Source organism: Canis lupus, chromosome 13 (genome assembly GCF_048164855.1).
Source record: "Canis lupus baileyi chromosome 13, mCanLup2.hap1, whole genome shotgun sequence".
Classification (NCBI taxonomy): Eukaryota; Metazoa; Chordata; class Mammalia; order Carnivora; family Canidae; genus Canis; species Canis lupus.
Genome location: NC_132850.1, coordinates 63,008,925 through 63,016,240, shown reverse-complemented (window position 1 = coordinate 63,016,240; position 7,316 = coordinate 63,008,925). Strand labels below are relative to the sequence as shown.

Sequence of the window (7,316 nt, the reverse complement as noted above, 5' to 3'; positions counted from 1 at the left end):
GGGGCAGCAGGTGGCGGTTCCCGGCGCCTCCCGACTGTGGTCCCCACGCCGACGGGTCGGGCTCGCAGCGCAGGCCCAAGGAGGTCCGGGCGCCCGGGGAGTCCAGCCCTGGGCCTTGACGCACCTGCTGACGTACCTGCTGACGCAACTGTGGATGCACCTGCGGATGCACCTGCCGACGCACCTGTGGATGCACCTGCGGATGCACCTGCCGACGTACCTGCGGACGCACCTGTGGATGCACCTGCGGATGCACCTGCCGACGCACCTGCGGATGCACCTGCGGATGCACCTGCCGAGCGCCGGGGCCCTGCAGTGGGCCTGAGGTGCCACTGCACCCTCCTGGCAGCTCCGATGGGCGCGTCCCGGGGGCCAGTCCACACCGACGCCCCGACCCGCTCGGCCTCAGGGCCCCCCAGGAGGTCCCTCCTGCTCCCCCGGAGCGGAGCCCTTCGCACCAAGGGCCTGGGCCCGGCCTCTGAGGCAGAGGAAGGGGGGGAACTGGGGTCCTGGCCAGCGGGTGCAGGGACCCCCCAAGCCGTCCTGCTGGGCTGCGGCGCGGGGACATCTCATGGCAGGTGCTTCCCGCCCCGCCCTGAGATACAGTGGACGTGCGACATGACAGTAAGCTGAACAACGTGGTCTGACATTTGAGAAGTCGCAAAATGACCACACGGTGAATTCAGTTGCGATCCGTCAGCCCCCGTAGCCCCCGTAATTACACACCTCTTTTCTTCTGATAAGAACTTTTAAGGCCTACACTCTTGGGGCGCTCGGGGGGCTCAGGGGTCCAGCACCTGCCTCCGGCCCAGGGCGTGACCCCAGGGCCCCGGGATCGAGTCCCCCGTCGGGCTCCCTGCACGGAGCCTGCTTCTCCCTCGGCCTGGGTCTCTGCCTCTCTCTCTCTCTCTCTCTCTCTGTGTGTCTCATGAATAAATGAATAACTTCTTTTAAAAAAAAAAAAAAAAAAAAGATCTATGCTCTTAGCAACTTTCCAACATGCAACAGGTCTTATTGGCCGTAGCCACCGTGCTGCACCTCCCAGCCCCAGAACTTGTCTTCTAAGTGGAGTTTTGTCCCCATTGACCACTTTCACCCATTGTCCCGATCCCAGCCCCTGCCTCGGGCCGTCACCAATCTGCTCTCTCTTTTGCTTTTTTAAAAATCCCACACATAAGCGGGGTCACACAGCGCTCGTCTTTCTCCATCCGGCTTATTTTACTTAGCACGAGGCTTTCAACTGGCTTTGAGTCTAAGCTACACAACCATTACCCGGTAGTGACGACTTAGGTGGACAGTGCCCGTGCCCTGTGACTGCATTGTGTCTCCCCCAAATCCATATGTTGAAACTCAAACCCCAGGGTGACTGCAGGTGGAGATGGGACCCACAAGGGGACAATCGAGGGTAAATAAGACGGTATGACTGGGCCCTGGTCCCAAAGGACTGGTATCCTCAGCTGAAGAGGACAAGTCACCAAAGACCTCCTGCCCTCGGGTCTGTCCTCCAGAGGGGGCGTGAAGGCAGGTCGGGGGGCGCACCCGGAGAAGGAAGCCTTCCCCACGCCTCGGGAAGCTTCGCCAGCCACCAGGCCTGCGCGCACCTGGGTTTGACCTGCACAGTGGGAGGACGCGTGTGCGCTGTTCGAGCCACGCACTCCGTGGCACTCTGCTGTGACAGCGCAGGCTGAGGCGCCTGGCCTCGTCCCTCCTGGGCGCTGGACGACGTCGGAGGACAGTGATGCCGCACACGCCAGATCATGGAAGGGAGGGTGTGCGTCCAGAGTGCGGACCTAGAGCCTCGGGTTACTGACCCTGCGTGCACCCCCGAGAACTGGCCGAGAAGACTGGCCTGCCTTTGGGGTCAATTCAGATCTACTGCTTCATAATTCGTCCCTCGCCTGCTTGGTCCCGAGGCTGTCGTGGCGAGCTGGCTGCGATAAATGTGTATATTTGGGTGGTCTCATGCTTAAAATGGGGAACTGAGTCATTAAATGAACCTGGCTGCGGGGCAGCGGAGACCCTCACAGCAAGTACCCGCTTCCCCTCTGTGCTCCTACCTCTATGCTCTCTTCCGTCCTCAACTCCAACTAAGGGGTCATTTCATGAAGCACTTGCAAGACCCAGGGACTTGGCAGCGGCAGGCGGGCCTGGGGGTCGGGGTGGCGGGCGCCGTGGCTCAGCTTCGTGGGCCAACAGCTGTAACGAGTGGAGCTTTTATGAGCTTCCCTTCGAGTTTCACTACTAGCATTTGTCTTCCTTGTATCGTGCGGTGACACTAAGATTTTTAAAAAGAGTCTAAGCTGGGGAGGCCTGAGGAGGCTCAGCCGTGACCCCAGGCCCGGGAGCCGAGCCCCACTTCGGGCTCCCTGCTCAGTGCGGAGTCTGCTTCTCCACTGCCCCGCTGTCCCCTGCCCCATGTGTGCCCTCTCCCTCTCCCTCTCCCCCCCCCCCAATTAAATAAATACAATTAAAAAAAAAAAGTCTCAGCTGGGTGATTTTGGTTTGAAAATACTGAGATATTTTGTAGCTTTGGGATCTCTGGAGTGACCACTCATTGTTTCCAAAGCTTGCCAAGGTGTGCAGGAGCCTCTCTCTTGCCGCACGTACCATTCCCAGACATCTGTACTTTCAACGACTTTAACTTCTGGAACGTCACTTTCTCTCCCTCTGCCGACTGTAGAAGCCAAGGGTGCTACACTCAGCCGTGGCTGCCAGGGGTTTCTCCCGTTGAGGTGTTTTGCCACCTGGACCACTCGCAGACGACCACGGTGCCCAGGAGCTGTCACCCACTCTAGAGGGCACTGCTCATCACACACCGCCACAATTCCAACTGTGCAAATATATGGTCCGAAGGACAGCAACCTTTTTCTGGCTCTGTTCTTCTAACAACACTAAAAAAATAATTATTATTATTATTTTTGCATGGTACCATTATGATTCTTTGTGAGGGGAACTTTTGGGCTTTTTTGGGTCACTGATGGTCATCTTTTTAAAATTAATTTTGTGTAGCATAGACCACACCTAACGGCTACAACAGGACTAATTTAATTTTTGGAAAACTTAGATTTACATAAATGTACATTCTGGATTTTTTTTAAGCTTTTTATTTATTTATTCATTAGAGACACAGAGAGAGAGAGAAAGAGAGGCAGAGACACAGGCAGAGGGAGAAGCAGGCTCCGTGCAGGGAGCCTGACGTGGGACTCGATTCCGGGGCTCCAGGATCACGCCCTGGGCGGAAGGGAGGTGCTAAACTGCTGAGCCACCCTGGATTCCCCTACATTCTGTATTTTTACATCAATTTACATAAATCCTTTTAACAACAACAAAACGAGCTTTACAAAACAACATACAAAATAATCCTTTTATAATGACAAACCTGGTTTTGAGCAGCGTATTATTGTAAATCCACGCATGCTACTTGCCTTTCAACCCATTTATGACACATTAGTAGAAGACACCCAATGGGTATCTGTCGGTGACAGGATAGTGCTGTACGCGTGGCGTGCCCCCCAAATAACAGTAAGTGTGGCTATTTCCCAAGGCACCGCATATGCGGCTCCAGTTTTAAACGAGCAGTGGTTGGCTTTATTGAGGGGTCACTGGAGAAGTCAGCCGGAATTTGGAAGTGGAACACTGCTGGCCTTCAGCCTTGTTTCTAGGAACTACCCCACCCTGTTGTTCCCAAGAGAACAAATGTACACTTGATAGCCAAGCAGGTGGCATGGGTTGTGGCAATAAACATGTCCTTTCCTGTAAGGGAGCAGTGGACGAGGTTTATGGATCCATGAGCTTTCCTGTGGGCAAGCCATTGTGTCCAGTTAAAATTGTAACTGAAAACATGCGTCTCTCCCAAGTTCTCGATGATTCCACCCATGCATAGCCCAAAGTCCCTGAGCACTGCTCCCACCGTCGATTCGTCTGACCACGAGCACGACCAGCTTCTAGGATGAAAAATAGCATAGGGACCACTAAAAGTCGGTGAGTCTGTCTGTATGTGATGAGACACGGCTCCAGAGTTAGTCCACCTGCCAATGAAAGTTAGGGAAAGGAAGCCAGTTGGGAGGCACTGGGTCCCTCCTTGTTTTCCATGTGTTTACTTCCTCTGTTTCCCTAATGAACTCCATCGCTTTGGAATTCTAAACCTTTAAAGGGAATTAAGAAACAGACTCATTATTTAGAGTCAAAGGTTATAATCAACTCCTCTTCAACAATCAACCGATATCCCTTTGTTTACTTGAAATATAACAGGAAAACACTACCTCGTGCCTAAACGACTTGGAGCATTATTTTCATAATTGCTTGTTGAATTTTCCTAATTAATCAGAAAGGCTTTGGCACAAAGAGTCCAACTACTGAGACCTGAGATACACGGCTGGCAGCAAATTTGTCAGCAGAAATGGTCTTTGGTGCAATCTATGTGCTACCTGGCACAGAAAGTGCTCTGTAAATCTTGATTATGATTACAACACAATGGTTAATTAGCAAGGCTTTTCTTTGTCCTTACAAACTTCTGTAGACTCTTTGACATTCACAAATTGAGGAGTAAGAGTTTCCCTACAGTTGTATGCAACAAAAAAAAAAAAAAAAAAAAAGGAGAGAGAGAGCGAGAGAGCAAGTTTGCGTTGTTTTCCAAAGGATATCCCTTGTGCTGACAGTATTCCATGGCGTGAGCCCCACGGTCCCACAGCCAAAGATTCAAGCTGGCCAAAGAAAACGCTGACCCCACTGGACTTGAGTAGGTCAAGGAGTTTTATGGTGAATGGAGAGTGACTGTAAAGTTAATCTCCTATTTATGTTACACTGTGATAATCCTGCCGAGGAGTTACAGCAGCCACAAAAGTCAGGAAGTTAAAAAAAAATAATGAACAGAAAAAAATTTTTTTTTTCTTAGACCATCTTTTTGTTTTTGACAATTTTTGGTGTGAACTTGATGGAGGGTTTGTTTGTTCAAAAAGCATGTTTTTGGTAAGCCTAACTAAAAGCGCTCATTTTATAGTAATGTGTATTTAAATGGACGTAACATAAAAAAGAATACATGGACATAATATAGGATGATCTGAATTAGAGATAGAACCATAAATTAAGAAAACAAACGTATATAGCACATAACTTAGAAATTGGAGATTCAATGAGAACCTTAATAGGAAAGCATGCAGAGTATCTCAGAAATGACTTAGGATTTATTGTTTTTAAAAATGACTTGAGTTAGGTTTTAAAAGTTGGCAAGGAGTAATTTAAACACTGGTTTTTCAGTTCGGAGAGGTTCCTTTACAGGCATTTTCAGTGACGACATAGCAAAGGAAAACATTTAAGCATATTGTGAAATACTCAGGTTAGATGAGAAATAATTTCCTGAGGGGATTTAGTCATTGGAATAAGTCACCAAAAGTAAGTTCTAAAATCTTTTTCTCTAGGGGTCCTTAAAACATGATACATTTCATATCTTCAGGACAGCTTTGTGTGTGAAGATGGATGATCACGATACATGATTCAAGGCAAATATGAATTTTTCTGACTACAAGCAAGATTTTTATTTCTTCAAAAATACTTACGATGGGAAAATCCATTAATTAGATTCCAATAGAGCAACTGGGAAAACAAGCAAAGTTTTACAGAAGCTTTCATTGCTTCACAGAAAATAAACATCTCTTAGCATACTGCAGGCTCCATAAAATTGTTAGCTTAGATTTTGGCTCTTTTTCTACATGAACGTAACGGTCCATGAACTCATATTTGGAATCCCGAACAATTACATAACTTATTAAATCTTGCCAAGATCAGTACTATTTCTTGTTGTTGAGTGTGGTTTATGAAAAATAGAGATCATATATCATACCAGGAAAGGCCCCAGAAAGTGAGGTTAGATATCCAAATTGCCATGGGAGAGTTTTTAGAATAATTTCAACAATGAGCAGATTTTTTTTTACTAATGAATGAAGACAGGCTCAACTCCTGTAGTGTAATTTTATACTCATCTCAGAGATGTAATACAATCTTCCAAAGGATTTCTGCACCCATAGCCATGCCACTGTTTCCTGATGAAATAGATCAAAGCAAGTCACAGATATATTGCCCCTTCCTGTGTGCATCTCCGAGGCCAAAGGATCCGTGCGACAAAGGAGACACTGTCGGATAAAGAGAAAAGGAGCATAAAGACAGAGCTTAAGGTGCACATTCATACTAGAGAAGGCAAAATAAAGAAAAGCCAACTGGATAAACAGGTGTGATCCCAGTAGGGCGAGGAGTGACGGGACATCACGGTATCTCCTGAACCAAGTGAGAAAAAGTTTCAGGGACAGGGACCTGAGTCAAAGGCCAGGGCGACAAAAAACAACATGAGTACTGCATAGACCATTAGCTTCCTGGTCAGAGACTGACATGGGTAGGAGAGGATGGGTGATGGCAAATGAAGAAAAAGCGGCAATCTAGATATTTTGTTGGATTATTTATACTTGGGGACAGTGGAAGCATTCATAAGGAAGCATAGAACCAAAAAATTAAGAAGGCTCGTATCAAACAGGAAGGAAAACTTCAACGTCGCACAGTGGAAGTGTGCAAAAGGACTTCGAACAAGCCCTCTTCGTCTTCTCCTCCCGGAGGGCCGCAATGCCATAGCATACTCATGTTCTTCTTCCTGAAAGTGTTTCTGATGTAATTTTAAATAACATACATATTTTATAGCGTGACTTTATTTATATTTATTATTTTTCTGAGTTGAAACACGAAGCCCATGACCTTTATATTAGGTAGCATTTGCTAGGGTATTCTAACGTATAAGATAGCCCCAAAATGTCAATGGCTTCTAGTGACAGAGGTTTTTGTCTTTTCTACATTACATGCGAGCTCCATGCGTGTTCTTAATTCACGGATGCAGAATGGCAAACGGCCCCTCTCTGGTCATATTGTGCTCAGAGCAGGAAGATGAGAACAGTAACAGGCTCACGGTAGCCCCGAAGCCTCCGCTCTACACACACATTTAATGGATCAAAGCAAGTCATCCAAGAGCTGGGTGCAAAAGTACAATTCTTTGATGAGGAGGGCAGAGAATACTCAGTACCAGTATACAGTCTATCACCATCTCGAAATTTTCAAAGGCATAAAATACATAGAGAAAACCAGAAAAAACGTCTACATCTTTCCAATTATTTTATTAATGGGGTCGTGACATGAATAGTTTGCAGCCTGATTTTTAATTAATATTGCATTATATCTTTTCCTCCATGTCACTTAGTATTCTTTAAAATGTGATTTTAGAGGCTGCACATTAATTATTCCATTGCCCGGACATGTTTTTCTCAGCCATCCCCTTGACT

At 47.4% G+C, this 7,316-nt stretch overlaps 1 long non-coding RNA gene across 1 annotated transcript; it reads left to right on the top strand.

Moving 5' to 3' along the window:
- Window positions 1-3,650: 3,650 nt before the first annotated feature.
- On the top strand, window positions 3,651-5,789 carry LOC140603194 (uncharacterized). Its single transcript, XR_012006257.1, has 2 exons — window positions 3,651-3,981; window positions 5,418-5,789. It is a non-coding gene; the product is annotated as an uncharacterized lncRNA (long non-coding RNA).
- Window positions 5,790-7,316: the final 1,527 nt, after the last annotated feature.